Source organism: Pimephales promelas, chromosome 8 (genome assembly GCF_988280905.1).
Source record: "Pimephales promelas chromosome 8, fPimPro1.hap1.1, whole genome shotgun sequence".
NCBI lineage: Eukaryota > Metazoa > Chordata > Actinopteri > Cypriniformes > Leuciscidae > Pimephales > Pimephales promelas.
Genome location: NC_142776.1, coordinates 30,621,286 through 30,638,500, shown reverse-complemented (window position 1 = coordinate 30,638,500; position 17,215 = coordinate 30,621,286). Strand labels below are relative to the sequence as shown.

Here is a 17,215-nt window from a genome sequence, read left to right as displayed (position 1 = left end):
TGGATTTAAACCTGGGTCTCTCGCACCAAAGGCATGTGTCTTATCCACTGCGCCATCGCCACCCCGATATCTAGGTGAGGAAAAAACTAATGCATTAAGCTATACAATAAATCTCTATTTGTTCTTTTGATAAATTGCATGTTCAGATATTCATAGAGCAAAGTATTCTAGGGGCCATAAAAATAGTGAAAATGATTTAAAACATGCTGATGGTGGCTGGCAACCTAAAAAAAAAAGCTGGCGGGAAAAAGTTAATTAAATGGCTAGTTCACCCAAACAATACAAACCCAGTCATTACCTTACCTTAACTTTTCTTAAAAAATAAGAAAGTATATTTTCAGTCAATTTTTTATGTACTTTTTAGAAATACAGGCTATACTTAAAATTACACTTGACTTATACTGACAGAAAAGTCAGTTTTGGCCTATATAGGCCAACTTTACTTTGTACTTTATTAAGAGTTTACTTCAAACTAAGAAATGTGCTACAAGCAGTGGCGTAGGCAGAATAATTTACTTTAGAGAGTAGAAATATTAATAGACAAACTGCAAAAACAGTAACACCTTTATATTCGGCAAATCATCATGTTCAACCATTTTTTAAACATGTAAATTATAGGAAGACCTGGACAAGAATAGCTAATAAATTTGACTGCAGAGTTGCTTTAACCACAAATTATAACCTATTGGGAGGTTTAGCACATAGAAGGTATGGGCAAAGGTTAATGAGTGGCATTTTCTACAGTTCACATTTAGCATAATGAGGGCGAGGGGTCATGCTAATCAGCTGTCATAGATCTCAACAGACAATCTCACCTATTGATTTCTTCAAATTGAGTTTACTTACAGTATGTTTAGATGAGTTTCTGAGTTTAAGGAGTTTATAAGTTTAAAGGACAAGTTCGGTATTTTACACTTAAAGCCCGGGCCGGAAATTGTTGATAAAATTACTCAAAATCATAAATGAGCTTTATGAAAATAAGAACCTTTCAAAAAAGCTAAAACTACCATTACTTAATTGGAGGGCTGACCAGGGTTTGAGTTCTCAATTTAGATTTTTTTTTTTCTTTCAATGTCCAAGTGATTGTGAATTGAGTCAAGTCTGAGGAAAAAAAAATAAAAAAAAATAAAGATATATATATATATATATCTTTTTTTTTTTAAATATAAGAATAAATATAGACGTATGCTGGACTACCAAATTGCTGTTCAACGTTATGGGCTATATGCACGCATAAGTTCCGCATTTGACGTAAGGATGCTCGTCCATTTCCGGTTGTGTAGATTAAAGCAGAGGAAAACCAGAGAAAACGGGATTATGGCAGAGTCTTCAATATTTACTGTCCTCCTGTCTTTGAAACGAAACGTACATACGTTTAGATGTAATTTTATATATAGTTATGTTTATTTAATATAATTTTAAAAAGAAGCATAAACGAGGGGTGTCTGTTTTATCTGTTTTTGTGACTAACGTTTCTTTAGTATAACCATGGAGTATAAAATTCAATATAAATTCTCGGTATTGCATTGGACTCTATGATCGGCGGAAGTTATCGAGCATCCTTAATCCTTCACCGGAAATAACGCCGTGCATAGAGCTCATTGGTTCGCGAATCGCCTAACATAGGCCTACATCATTGACGGCTTTGGCGCCATATTTGATTTTAAAGCGGAGGGATTAGGGAATTAAACGGAATTACCTTTACCTTTAGCATTTAATGCGTTTTTAGTCATAATTTGGAAGTTGACGGCCACATGTCCTCATTTATTGACACTGGCAGGCTATATTTCATGACAAATTCTCCATTTGTGCTCCATGGAAGAAAATTATACGGGGTTAGAACGATGTAATGGTGAGTAAATTGTTATTATTATGATTTTGAGGCTCCGTTTTTTTCCTAGAGTGCGAAAACAGATTGTTATTATGATATTCTCCAAAAAACAAACAAACAAAAAAACATCATTCTGTCTGGCAGGGAATTCGATTAGTTAAGTATGACATCTTGTGGTTTCTTGTCATATTGCTCTTCACAACACCTGCCAGTGAGTTCAAAGAGTGTTTAGATCGAGATCTGAGAACATTATAATAAATCAACATAATACATTTCTCTCTCATTATTTATGCAGTATGCACTATATCATACTGATCTAACGTTACTTCATTTTCAGTACTGAACCTTTACTTCCCATCTTTTCACAGGTTGTTTAAGGAAGGATTGAGCTCTAGGGGGCAATAAAGAGCCATTATAAAAGAACTTGACTGATCTAACTTTAAGGATGAAACAATTTGCACGAAGTAGCCTACAGAAATAAAGGTGAGTGGCAATTTAAATGTGACTTATTGCTCCAGAGAAGACCTTCAGCAGGCTGACGAAAGTGCAGTGTTGTCAAGAAACTGACCTTGCACCACAAAATCACAAAACAGCACATTCATGTTTGGTGAACGAGTGGATAGATTACTTTTGTACTCTTTAGGTGTGGATACAGTTTTGCAGATCATCCTGGTGCTTCACCTGGTTGATGAGCAAACAGTAAAGTTCCTCTGATTGCAGTTAGATCACAAGGGTGGGGGTGGGGGGGGGGGGGGGGGGGGCACTATAAGTTAACTGATCCCTGATGGCCTGTTATGTTTGGCACTTACATGCCAAAATTCTGTCCAATGCAGATGCTTTCCAATGACATTGAAGAGGTGCAAAGACACTGCAGGCATGACTCTGCATTTCTGTAAACTGCGCTCACATTTGTCTTTATAATCTTCAGCATTGAAGATAATAAGGAGGCAGGAATGGTGTTAATTACTCTCGCAGCAAGAGACAGAACAGCATGACATTCTCTTCAATGGGAGTTATTCAGGAAAATTTGCTGCATACATTAAGAATATTGCCTATAAGCGTGTGGTATGCTACATTAGTTGAGGTTGCTAAAGCATGGAGATATATACATTTTTTAATTATGTGACATTGTATTAGACCAAAGCACAAAATAATAAATTTTTCCAGGTTTCATTTTAAGATTAAAAACATATTCACAGTATATCAGATCAGTTATCGTATCATATTAAAAATGGTTTGATATTGTATATTTAGTGGTGCATTTTTTGCCTAGACATTTTTATTAACTTTACATTTGCTGTCATCTAGCGCTCAAAGTTAATCTTTAAAAAAACACCAGTAATTTAATAACGCTGTTAAATGAAATTTTTAGAAAATCTCAAATTAAATATCCATTTTTCATGCTGTAGGCCTACATTATAATGGTGTGATTCACTTGTTGCTTTTAAAATAAATGTTTTTAGTGTTTTGTATTTAATGTTTTTTTTTTATTTATAGAAAATTGCTTAGTTAGTTTATGTTTTATATTCACTTTTCATTTTGATTGAACTTTTAGTAATTTTAAGTGATTTTTGTCATTTCTATTCATGGTTTTACACCTCTATAATTAATATATTTTTTAAAAATTTTAATTGAAAACTGAAACATAATACAACTTTTTTAGTTTTTTTTTGTTTGTTTCATACAATATTTATATTTATTTTACTTAAGCTTTATTTGATCAAAAGCCATTTTAAATAGTTTTAATAAAAATTAAACCTGATTTATCGGTTCCATTTATTGGTTATCTGACAGATATTTAATATAATTGCGTTGCTAATAAACAATTTTGTTCATCGAAATAAAAAATATAAATAAACTCCCTGGACAGTTTGAGGTTTAAAGATTATTTTCAAATTGTTTTTTTATTTAAAATACTCATATAATTTAATGAAATTAAAAGTTAATGTCATTTAATGAGATTAAACCCCCCATAGGGAGACATATTATTGCTCCTTAAAGGAAAATTTGTTTTCATTTATTTACTTCTCGCTTCCTGCATGCAGTTCAGACTGTCAACACGTGAAGAGTTTTTTTGTGAGTGCCAGTTTACAGGGCACTGATTCAGGGGGCAAGAGAACAAACTACTGTTCAACTACTGTGGAAAAGGAAATGGGCGTTGACTTGGCAGCTGGTCTTGAGTTTAAGACACTGATTCCTCTGTTTGCTTTCAGTTCATCTTGTAGGACTGATATTCTCAAATGAAGACAATTATATAATTCTCTCTAATATAATCTTTCCTTTTTTAATCATACAAACACGTTTCCATAAGACACAAAGTTTTGTATTTTTTCATCATCTGGCTTTATTTTTCGAATTTTATTAATAGGTGGCAAATAATCTTTTTTTTCTATTCAGCTGTGATATTTTATGGAAAGCACAATTTCTTCTCACATCACACTGTTGTTTGAATTGCGCGTCTCATGGCAGACTGGTTGATTTCAATGTGCTCTTCCACACAGATCACAATAAGTTGCTTTTGGCAACACACACTTATGCCTGATTGGCCAGGATTCTGCTTTGCGATTCATCTGGGCCAATGAAAGAGCAGCACTCAGAGACAGCAGGTGCAGTCTGCACCTGTGTAGCATCAAAATGGCATTACCCAGCAAGGGGAAAAAAAGCCACTCAAACTCTTCAGTCCAGCAGAAAGGGTAAAAATAACATGAGAAGTGCTGCTTCAAAAGTTTCACCTTGTTTTTGTACGACGCAGCAAATTGACTATATGAAAGCAGTGGATTAGACATGCTATTCCGTCAAACTGGAAGCTCGCTGTAGCCGCTAATCTTTTGCGAATACATCTCAGCTGGGGAGACTCTCAGGAAGGTAATGCAGTAGAAAAAGTGCCTTCATTAAAATCCAAAAGACCTTGCCCCCTGAAGATGCTCCTTGCAAACCTTTGATGTCTTCTGGCTTTTACGGTGAGATGTCTACCGCTCTGAGTATCCTCACAGATATTTTTAGCAGTTTAATTCCACCAGATGTCTTCTCTGCCTACCTTTGAAGCTGATGGGAATTAAAGTGAAAGCACAGACAAGTGGCATAGTCTTTCTTCCCCTTCCTTTTTTTATACTATTGTTTTCATCAGATACATCTGGTAATCAAGATAAAAGTGTCTGAATGACCACAACAGGGAGAAAGAGAAATGCAGGCAGGCAGACAGAGTTGAGTGAGACAGTGAGTGAGAGAGTTGAAGAAAGCAAACAGTCTCAAATGGGGAGGTTTGTCGCAAATCATGAAGCTCTATATAGCCTCTCCTAAAGTCACATAGCAGAGCGGAAGAGAGGCCAGATAACAGCAGTGTCACTGCAGCATGCTGTGACCATGGAATACTGATGAGGAAACCTCGGAGAGACTGTGCTGTCTGTGTTTGCGTGTGTATTTTCATGCATGCCTGTAAGTGTATATAATTGCAACCGTGTAAGGCCCCAGATATACTCCATGCGAGAATGTAAACGCAGATGCTTAACTAGAGGGGCGCAATTGTGGAAAATTTGAGAATCACATTTTTTTTTTTTAAAAACGGAGATTCACTATTCTACCACGATTCTGAGTAAACTCGTAAAAATGTCATGCACATTTACTAGGTTCTTATAAAATGTTAATTGCAGCAGTCTATTTTTTTTAATCAGTTTGAATTAATTATTTTTAACTTGTTTCATTACTGGATGAATCAGCATATTTGAACAAATCTCTTGAATGAATGATTCAATGACATACATTTTTTTTAACAGTCACTTGTCTCTATGTAATTGATACAATCATTACTTGAAGTGTCAAGTTTCTTCCAAAAGGTGATTTATTCTATTTTGATCGCTACTGTATATGGATATCCAAACTAAACCTTTTTCCCCCAGTACTTCTGTAATAATTTGAATAATTTGGACTGTGCATACTGCAATGTTAACATAGTTGTCCAGTCAGGATTGTCATGATGTGATTCACATGGAATTTACAACTCTAGTGATTGTTCTCAAAATGTTCTGTGGTTCCAAAGGTCGTGCATTTCCCAGTATTTATGCGCCATTTGAGAATCTGACATTAAGATAAATGTAAATGCTAACGTATTTCACTTTCCTGGGATTATAGACCTTCTTGGTGTGGGCCATCGGATTCCTAACTAACTAAAATCTACTAACTTAAATCTGCATTGCTGGAAAACAGAACCATTTTGAACTATTCAAACCCGACTGGCATTAATGTAAACTAGTGAATAAAGGGTATCTTATAATTTGATAATGAATGAAAAGATCTGACTTTGGCAGTGAGTTGGAAGTTATGTGTTGATACCTCATCATACCTGCTTGAGTGTGTATTCGCCTGTCTGTGGATGAGGAGAGTCTGACCTTTTTTGAATGTCATGCTTTATGTGTTTTCTCCGGATGGTGGAGCGTTGATGTTTCTTCGCTTGTCTCCTTTTCGGCACGGGCTGTCATTCACTCGTAGACTGCTTTACGCATGGTGCTATGGGTCTCATAATTAATCTCATCTATCTGGAACATCCGGGCATATTGCATTGGCTGCGAGGCATAAAGCAAAAACTGGCAAAGAAAAAGATGCAGTAACAGTTGGGCCATATGAAATATCACAATTCTGATGCATTTGAGCCTTACTTTTGAATTATGTAAGTAGTGTTCAGACATCTGTAACAGGATTTTATCTCCCGGATAAATGCACTCTGAACACAGAAAAAAAAAAGTTTGTGAGGAAGCCACTAAAAATCATTATTTTTTTATTGTTCTGATCCTTATGAGAGCGTGACGTAACAAAGAATTAAAACGGTCTGAACTTAACAGCACATTCCTGTGTGAATTGTTTTCTGACCCTGTCACAATGTAAACTGGAGAAAACATGACATTTGAAGGGGGATTTTTAAAGGTCCATTTGAATTCTGGTAACCAGAAGCTAAAATATAACTTTTTGGCTCAAAGCATCAGCAACATTATGAGTGGACCTCAGTAGATAAATTAAATAATAAAAAAATGTACATTATGACTTCTTAAAATACAGTGGATTCTGATAGTTTGGAAGTGGAAGTTTTAAGTTCATATAATTTTCACATGCTGTCCTTTCAGCATACTGCTTTTGCATGCTAAAGTAAAACAACTTTTTTTTCCCCCCAGGCTAACAAGTCTTTGCCTTTTTGAATTTGTAGCCTCAAGGTCATTAAGCCCTGATTAAGTCTAATCACTCAGAGTCAACAAATGAAGCTTCATTAGTATAGGACTGGCAAAAGATAAGTGGGCAGTAGAGAGCTCAAAGGAGAATATGTGTGTCAGTAGACAGAACATGGTTCTTAATGAAGGCAAACCATAGCAGGCAACCAGGAGGAAGAGCAAATATGAGATGCTACTAACATTACATAAAGAAAATCTGCTATTAGCACCCTTAAAAATATGGAGGAGGTGTAATATGTCAGAGGACAGCGTGTAGGAGAGCATAGTTATTTATATAAAATTGAGGGCAACTTGGACCTAAACCGGTTAATGTGGCTGTGATGATACAGACACACTTTTATTTACTTCCTCGTTGGCATTTTTTAATCACAGTCTTGAGAAACACAGAACAGATCTAATGTAACAGAGGTATTCTGTTCCCTCCAATCTCAGTAAGACTTGTGATGTGGAACAAACCCTTCCTTGAGTCCTATAAAGTCCGGATTAGACTTGCAAATTCCCACCGTTTTCTCCTGACTGGCATCTTACTGTAAAAGTTATTAATATTAATGAACCAATTTGCATTCTCCTTGAAGATTTTTTTTTGCTTGGTGTTCTGTTTGCATGCTTGTACATTGCTGTTTTGGTTTATTATTGATGAATTAAAAATCGTAATGATACCTAGCACTCTGGGACGGTGAGATATTGTCATCAAATTTGATTAGTGAAATCAATTTGACTTCATCTTCATGCTGTCTAACTATTGTGACATAATTTCAAGTGTGCTGAAATCCATAACATCTGTTAGGGTGTATGTATAGCCTATATTGAGTATTTTGTTCAATTGGGGTTCAAGTGACAGATGGTGGGATGTGAAATTACTGTAGCTGAGACAATCTTTATTGTAATAGAAAGTGGATTCGGTCCCTGTTTTGCACGCCATTCTGAATAACTGGTTTACCCTGCAGCTCACTGGGTACATTTGCATGCCACCTGTTTCCTGGAGTGAACAGTTTGAGGCTTTTCCCCTTTTGTTGAAATGGATAATCATCAGTTATTTAGAAAGTATGTACCATTTAATATATGCATACCGGTACTCAGTATCTGTCTTAACCTTATCCATTTTGGACGCTAAGGCTCAAGATAACATATGCACACCTCCTCAACATCAAAAGGATGGGATTATGCAGCTTTTTATGCAGGAACTATTATATTAGATATTTATTATACTATCATATTATATTAGAACCACTTTTTAGATTTCTGTTGTTATTATTACTTACTGTTATTTTTAGTCCTCGATTATCAAAACTCTTTATATATGTCTATGGTATCTGCCCTTGACTGTCTGATTTCCTTAACATCCGGAGCACAGTTCATATTTAACAATAACATCCTGCTTCTGTTTGCCCTGTCGTTTTCCCCCTCATTCATTTATGTAATGCTATTACATTTCATTGGGAGGCCAATCGAATTGGAAGAACAACATTCAATTTCCTCTGCGGTGGCAATCGTGGAAATATATGGCTGGGTTAATTGAATTTCTTTGCCCATGTTTGTGAATTTTGTTGTTGACCTGTAGCAGAGCCTCAGGTGCACTCATGAGCTTTATGAGAACAGATTCAAGATGGCTGTGAAGGGGAGAAGGATATAATCCTTAGGTGAAGTAAAAAGGGATAGGCAGATAAAGAATCTTGCTCCAACTAAAAGCGCATTTCTTTTTCTGAAAATGTTGACATTGGATACTTTACTTGCATTTTAATAAAATACCCTTGTTTCAGACATTAAAAAAAGAAAAAGAATGAATAAGCTTGCAAATATTGAAGATGCCACATCTTAAGGACACGCATAATGTCTTTTCACCTCTAAAAATCAAAGCTGTAATTTTAGTGCTAAAGCAAATATTTAGCATTTAATTGAGGAACAATAGTGCGTGTGTATTGTGGGTTTTGACAATTAGACGTTTTCCAGTTTTCATACAGTTTTGTGCAACTAAAATATGAACTAAAAACCCTGAATGTGCTAAATGCCAGGATTTCTTTTTACATTTATATTATGTTACATGTAACATTTTATTTCTCTCTAATAGAGCATCTGTCGAATTCAGTTTAAACCTTCTTCATGTCTCCTATATCAGTGCTAACCAAACTTTCATCTAAATTGCTTTATCTTAAATTTGAGTAATAAAATGGTAATCAGAACATAAAGGCTGATAATAACTTCAGAAGCGGCAGATTACAACTAGAGAAATGCATTTTGAGTCATTTGAAGCAAATCTGTGTATAATGCTTGTAGATGTCCTGGCATAGCCTCGGTGTCCTTTCACTGAAATACTGATGGCTTCTGCTGACTGCAGCCCCCACAGTTTTGACATTGTAATGCTAAAGGTCATATGATCAATAAGTTGCCCTGCGGAGTTTGTGCAACCGCATGCAATCTATCTGAACGCTGGTCTTTCGAAGCTGTTGTTTTTGATCGCCTTTTATCATTTATTATTTTCAGAAACCCACCCCCCACCACACATCTAAAGATTAATACGGGAGCAGAATTAACCATGACAGACCATATTTCTTGGTTGGGACTCTGTCAGGACCATCAACTGGCATCAAGCCCAATATCAGAAATGAAACGATCTAGAGATTGCAGCACAGAGTGCCACAAGACTTCATGAGCTGGGTTAAAACAAGCTTGAGTTGCCTCAGGAGTACTAGTTTGCTCTTAACGTGTTGGGAATTGGGCATGTTTTTGACTGACTGTTGCCCCTTTTGAGATCGCGCCTCAGTGGCCTTGTTTATTCCAACAGCTTGTGAGGGATGCAACTCTCCCAGAACATACGTTGCACGTTTTACTTATTTAAAGGAAATTTCTTACTGAAATAAATATTTGTCTTATGCTGTTGTCTTTCTGTTCTTGGTTGTAATATGGGGCTATGGTGTCAATGCTGTTGTTTGTTTGTTATGCAATATACTTAGGTTATATAATCATAGGATTGATCTTTATGTTGATAACATGGACCCTGTGGGATTTACTGGCATGTTAAATTATTTATTCCTATCAATGATGTGTTGGGGAGATTTTATGTAGTTTACATGGATAGTAAAACCTGAAATCACCTGGGTTGTGAGAACTAGTTATGAGTAAAACATTAATCAACATGCTAAATAGTGTATTAATGAAAATGTGTTGCAGACAATATAATTAGCAATTATAACAATGAAAGTTCAAACGCATAAGCATGTTCATTTTGCTTATCTTGCTTTGGCATTGTTGGATGTTAAATTAGTCTTCACTGTCAGTGTGATAGATGGTCTCTGATAATGTTCATCTGTTCTGTGAGAGGACAGCATCTATCGAGCCCAGTGTCAGTACAAAGCTCACACACTGTTGTGTCTTGTGTGTGTTCATTAAATAATTATATTTATATGTTGTGTTGTGGACAATTTTTAAGTGTTGTGTAATGACGTAATGTGTTTGAGAACGGAAGTGAAAGAGTAAATAAAATGGATGAAGTTCGCTGCATCTGTCTGTGCTTTATTGTTTATCAACTCCTGACAGATACAGTACAACACACTCTCCATTATGGCTTCTGACACTAAGAAGAAAAAACACTCCCAAAGATTAAGCGCGGAGCAAGATCTTGCAGTTAACAATTGACAAACTTTTCAATTCACAATCCTGAATCCTGTGTCCAGTGTGTTTTTTTTTTTTTTTTGGCAGCTAGGCCTACCCTTAACTCTTTCCCCGCCAGCGTTTTTAAAAAAAGTTGCCAGCCACCGCCAGGGTTTTTGACGATTTTCGCTAAATTTGAATGCCCCGCTGAATATTTTCTTCCATGAATATATGAAGATGATATATATAAAAATAAAGATCTGAGCCTCTGCTTTTAGGCAAAAAAAAAGTTTTTATTTTATCTTCATCTGTTCTTTTTTTATTGCCTCTTGAACAGAGGTAGGTTTTGTCAAAAACACAACATTTTGGACAAAAAACTGAGAAAAAGGTATTTTTATCAAACAAGTGCATTTAAAAGCAGAATACATTCAGATGTTGTTTCCTTCATATATAAAACTTTCCAAAATAAATTAAAAACATAAAATAAATGTAAAATATATCAAATTTCCCAGGATGTAAGGGAAATGTAACTTTTGCAATAAAACTTCTGCCTCTGCCTCTCTGTGTTCTACCTGTGAATAATGAATAATTGGAATTACAATAAACAGGCCTAGACACACACACACACACACACACACACACACACACACACAAATACATATTACAATGTGGTAAATGTGCACAAAGAGAGAAATAATTTGACAATTACACCTTCATATTTAGACAGCCACACATAAATGCCTGCACACACACATAAATATTATAGTGTCATAATATTATACGATCTATCTGCGGCACGTCCATGGCTAGCATGAACATGTGCATCTCTCTCACTGACTACTTCGTCCCGATCAGATTCAGAATTATCAAATAAAGAGTGATCGGACTCTGAGTCCATTAACCTCCAGTACTTCAGCCATATACCTCTGCATTGTCTGTCTGATACATTCTCACTACTCCACTGTTTGAGACGATTGCGATCTGTTTCTCTGATCAAAGAGTTGCGCAATCATTCAGGACATGCGCGCGGGTCTTCCTTACCGTATACCACCTAAAACACGGATACCCGGAAAATTCCGTGTTTGGCGCAGATGCGTTTTTTCATTAAACACGGAAAATTCCGTGTTTGGCGGGGAAAGAGTTAAAGCAAATACATAAAATCCCTATGGGTCACCCCATATAGTCATGTTAACCATGTCCCTAAACCATTGCCCATGCAGTTTGCTGTTGAGCTATAGTCACAACAACGAAGTTACAGGAGCATTCAGCTTCCTTTGTCAATAATACATAGAATTGGGGCTAAATAATTGATCATCCACTTTATGTAATTTTTTTCTCAGTGTTTAATTATTCATAGTAGGGTGGTTGGACTGTCTGGAATCCCAGGATGAAGGCCCAGTGGTGTGCCATTTGAAGCCGTGAGTGGGACTAGATGGGGCCGACTGACATGCATGTATACCAATGTTCAGTTAAAGGCTGCTCAGCAGGATGAGTGATGTATTCTCTACAGGAATCCACTGGGAGTGTAGAGGACGTCTTCAGTATTACTGAAAATCATCTACATATATAAACCCCCACAAAAAAATATTATGACCCTGGCAATGGCATGAAGTTGCTGTTCAGTTGTCTCTAAAAATAAATAGGACATAACACCTTAGTTCAACCTTAGTATTATGAAATTTACTCTTGTTGACATAATAGTTTTCTGAAATGTTGTCTTGTTGACATAATATTTTTTCATTAATGAATACATCTACTTTATTTGCCAGCCTGCAATGCCTGAGGGTAAAGATTCAAAAAGAGTCAAAGTAGTGTCAGAGGCATAAATATTGCAGTGCTCTTACCATAATGTGTCCATAATGACTCTCAATCCCAAGCAAGGAAATATATTTTTCCTGCAGTGTACACATGTAAAAGAACTGTTCTCTTGGAGTTCTTTTCTCTGAGACTTTTCCCCGAACATTCCCTGAATGACATTTCTAGGAGATTTGGGTTTAAACAAATTACTTGGGACATGTCCCACCCTGAATTATTCATTGACTAATATCTGCTGCTGACAGGGCTTGGATCTCTGATGCTAAATTTGGGAGATTGGGAACAGATGCTTGATATTGATAAGTAGGGCTGGGCAGTATATCGAGTGTGTACGATATATTGATATATTTTTATAAAGGAATCAGGATGAGGCAAAACCATTTATATCAATTTGCAGTAGTTTGATATTAGGAGCTCATCTGAAAAATTGCGGAGGACAGAGCTTCCGTGCAAAATCCAATTTGTCCTAAACATGAGACATATGCTTTATATTAAGGTCTTCAATATAACTCTTAAGATATAGTACGCATATAGTTTAGCATGGCTTGCCCGGTCAGATGCTCTGACAGACACTTGTGCTGCTTAATAAATTTGAAATGGAATGTTTTATAATGTTTTAAAATACCGGAAGTGGCACATTGCAAAGAAGGGAAGCATTATTAGACCTTTGCTATGTGGTGTAGTTTTTAAATGGTTATAATACATAGTACTATTTTGAATTCACAAAGGCTGTGATTCAATTCAATTAATTTATGCCGTGTGTGTTTAATATATGCGCTTTAATTATTTACGCGTGAAGGTTGATATGATCATTTACATGCATGGAGAATGTCTTTACTCCATCTCTGCATATATGGGTTTGAGTTGCTTCTAATGTTCATCTGGAAATGCAGTGTGCACCATTTCTTCAGATTTATAACCTAAATCATATATTGTATATAGCCACATACTGATATTATATTTTTTTGTCCATATCGCGCAGCCCTACTTTTTTTTTATTGTCAAATTTGCTATCGATTTCATTCATCAAACGGTTACACAGGACAGTTACACCACCAAGATATTTTCTTTCTTTAAGCTCAATGAAAAATGATCAAAATTCATTTTAAGTCAGGAACTGAAAGTAAGTACATCATATAATATATTTTTAAATTTATTGTCTACATTAATTGCATTTTAATTTTTTTTTTTTAAATGAGATCTGGGGCTGTATTACAGAAAATCTTAATTCTTGACTTCAAAATTTTCTGTGGCAACTAAACGGATAGGATAGTATTCTGAGTTAGGATGTTTCTGGACACAAATAATGTTACGTCACTGACCCGTAAATGATTATATCATATCTATACAGTGCTGGCCTGTATTCTGGCTAATAATCTGCAAGCCTGTAATCTTGGCAGCCTGTAATGCTGATAACAGCGGCTAGCCATCAGAATGGCAGAATGACAGCTTTTTTCTTTTTACCAGCTGAAAACAGAGCAACACTGTAACGATTCAGTGAGCACTGACGCAGTTCACTGTGTCTGTTGTCAGGTCTTTAGCACTTTAGCCTGCAGCTCTACTTAACCTCTATGTGCACGTACGCTTACACACACACCCACGCAGTGCCACCACCTGTGTTTCATCTGCCTAGAATTCAGCTCAGGCTCCATGGTTGCCTGTCCGCATGTCATATCCTGTCTGAGCCTCTGTCCGTCACTGCAGGGACTCCAGACGCAAACATATGGTGTTTATTTACTGGAGAGAAAGATTAAAGTTGAGTTTAGAGAAGTAAATAAAAAAATAAAGCATTATTTTTTTTTTTAATATTGTCCTTCACACAAGAAATTCTGTATCTATGAATCTAAATGGTGGGTGTTTCCAAGGAGAGCCTCCTTCTGCACTCCATGGCAACAAGTTCTGATGTCTTAACCCCCTAAGCTTCTTATGCATGTATACAGGAACTGTGCTCCTTACAATGTTCAGTATAGCTAAATCCTAATTTACCTCAACCTGAAAACAACACACAGATGAGATGAGCATGGATTGGTGGGCTGTCAGAAGCTGTGTGTTTGTGCATTCGTGCTTGTTGCCTCGGCTCATGTGCAGATGTGCATTTGAATGAGTGTATGATTGGATGCAATTCTATTGATAATAACTTGTATTTGTGCTGAAACATTTCACCCTAAAATCAAAATTTAATGGCTTTTTCTGTCATTCCAAAACCATATTACTGGCTTATTTCCCCCCATTTTTTTTTTTTTTTACATTTTTGAAAAGGAGGCACCTCTAAATGAAAGCCTTAAAAGGTAATGTTTTAATGGATGTTTTACTTTGACAAACATACTTTGGAGAAGCATTTGAGGTTCATAGAACGTATTGTATTATATAAGTACTGACTTTTATAAGTAAGTTTAAACAAATGTATGAGTGTGTGTGCAGACTGTGCACATCAATGGTGTATATTTCTGCTGTCTGTGTGATAAAACGGGATCTATAGCCCTGCATGTGCACAACCAGCCTCTGATGGCCCTATGGCTGAGTGCATTTCTTTCATCCCAAAATCCTCTTCATCTCAGCTCTGTCAAACAGGGATTATAAATTGACTTTCACACAGCATTCAGAAGGTCACTGCCACACAGATACTCTAATCAGGCATTGATGCCTAAGCTATGTCTTATTTTATTAAGGCTTCTCTTGCCGATTTGGATTTGTACAGCTGCTTTCCTAAATCTCATTAGTTCATAAATGAATATCTATTGATTAAAAATAATACTGTATGTATATTTTTTAGAGAAGCTCACTTGTTGCTAAAATCATCTGAAAGACTTACTTTTTCTTTTGAAGGGTGAACTCTTGATAAACCCCCCAGATCTTGCAGAAACCACACGTAGGAAGGTTCTAGTCAATTAAGAGAATTTCAGAGGACTTCTGACATTTGAAGTAGTTTTCTTGTTTAAGAGAGACAGAGATATAATTTTTCATGCAGCATATTGCCTATACCTAACATGTATTACTTGATGCTGAAAAAAAAAAATATATATATATATATATATATATATATATATATATATATATATTTATCTAATGTAAATAAAAATCTATCAATATAAATGCAATATAATTGATATTATTTACTTAATGCATGATTGAGAGGTTGATCTATAAATCCTATAAATGTATGTACTGCACTACTGTTATGCAGTTTGTTCAATTTCAGAAGAATATCTCGCCTTCTTTAGTTTCTTCGTTTTTTTGTTCATCTTAAACTACATGATCAAGCACAGAAAAATTGTTCCTGTCTTCTCTAAAAAACAAGTCTTTCTGTTTTATTCTCCATGTCTCTTTTTTTAAATTTGTGTTCAATACTGCATATTTTCCTGCAGTTGCGGTTGGTTAGTGTTCTAAAGACCTAATCGTATTCTCTCACAGTGGGAGGTCATTTCTTTGAGCTATGTCTATAGTCATTAATGCACAAAAACATGTTTATTATTACCATGCTTCTGATGAATGGCAACATTTCATATTTTTCCCCTTGTAATATCAGTCAGATTGAAGTTGTTTTCCTGTTCAAAGCATGGAGGCGAAATGGAAAACTGCATTTTAATTTCAAAGCACTGACACCAACCTGATATTGTCATGGGTGGTTGAGTCCTCCTCTCTGACAAAAACCTTCAGAAGCTGTCATCACAGACTGGCATGCTTTAGATGTGCCTTACCCGCCTTATTCTGAAGGCTTCGCAGAAGGTTGTGCTAATCATAGAACATGAGAATGGTTCCATCACCATGGCGACTCAGGTAAAACCACTTTTGGCAGTTTTTAGGTCCTCTTTCTGAATTTTGCCACTAGCCCCAGGCAAATTCTTTATAACAAGGCATATTTTATGACTTGCATACTCATTACCTATACGCACGCTTTACATATACACATAATGTTTTATTCATGCACACAGAATTTATTTTAATCCTTTGTGCCACAGGGAATCCAAAGATAAGCTGAAACGAGAAATGGCGATTGAACATCGTGATCTATGACCCTTCGGTATATGCTTCGCCCGGTTGCCAGCCTCGTTAAAAGATAATTAGCCATTACTAATGTGGATCATCGTGGCAAGATTTAGTAGCCTTTCTGTGGCAGTCATCACCATAATACCAATACGAATTTTATAGAGAGATGCCAGACCTCATTCAGTCAGTAGAGCTATATAAATGGCTTTATGATTGATCATCACCCCTTCAGTCTGTCTCTGTTGTATTCATATGTGCACAATGTATATAAATTAATGTTGCTAAAGGATGATGGACATTAATTATGGCAGATACTGTGACTAGGGCAAATATCATTGTCATCATAAAGTGTTATTGTCTTTGGTAAAGACCGTCAAATAGCAACATAATACTATTTATTTTTTATTTATTTATTTTGTACTGTGTTGTTGCTAAGGTGTTGTATGGCATTGCCCCCTTTCATCTTCAATAAATGAAAACCAAAATATTAATTAAAAAAATAAAAGCATACAAATAATTATAAAATAACACTGTGGATAGTGTACAATGCAATCTACATATTTTAACTGTTAAAAATTACATTGTTGACCTTATGCAAGACTTCTGGAGAACCCAATCGTGTTTGTGGCTGATAAAAAATATAATTTTCCCTGACACTCATAACCCTCCACCCTGCCAGCTATATATAAATGTTGATCATTAGAGGACTGATTCAGATGTATGTGAGCCTATAGACCATTTCACAAGATGTAAACAACACTGGTCCAGAAGCACTTCC

The 17,215-nt window shown here is 35.9% G+C and overlaps 1 long non-coding RNA gene across 1 annotated transcript; it reads left to right on the top strand.

The window, feature by feature from the left end:
* The first annotated feature begins 1,639 nt into the window (after positions 1–1,639).
* LOC120491288 (uncharacterized) lies at positions 1,640–10,539 on the top strand. Its single transcript, XR_005625232.2, has 3 exons — positions 1,640–1,852; positions 2,200–2,314; positions 9,529–10,539. It is a non-coding gene; the product is annotated as an uncharacterized LOC120491288 (long non-coding RNA).
* Positions 10,540–17,215: the final 6,676 nt, after the last annotated feature.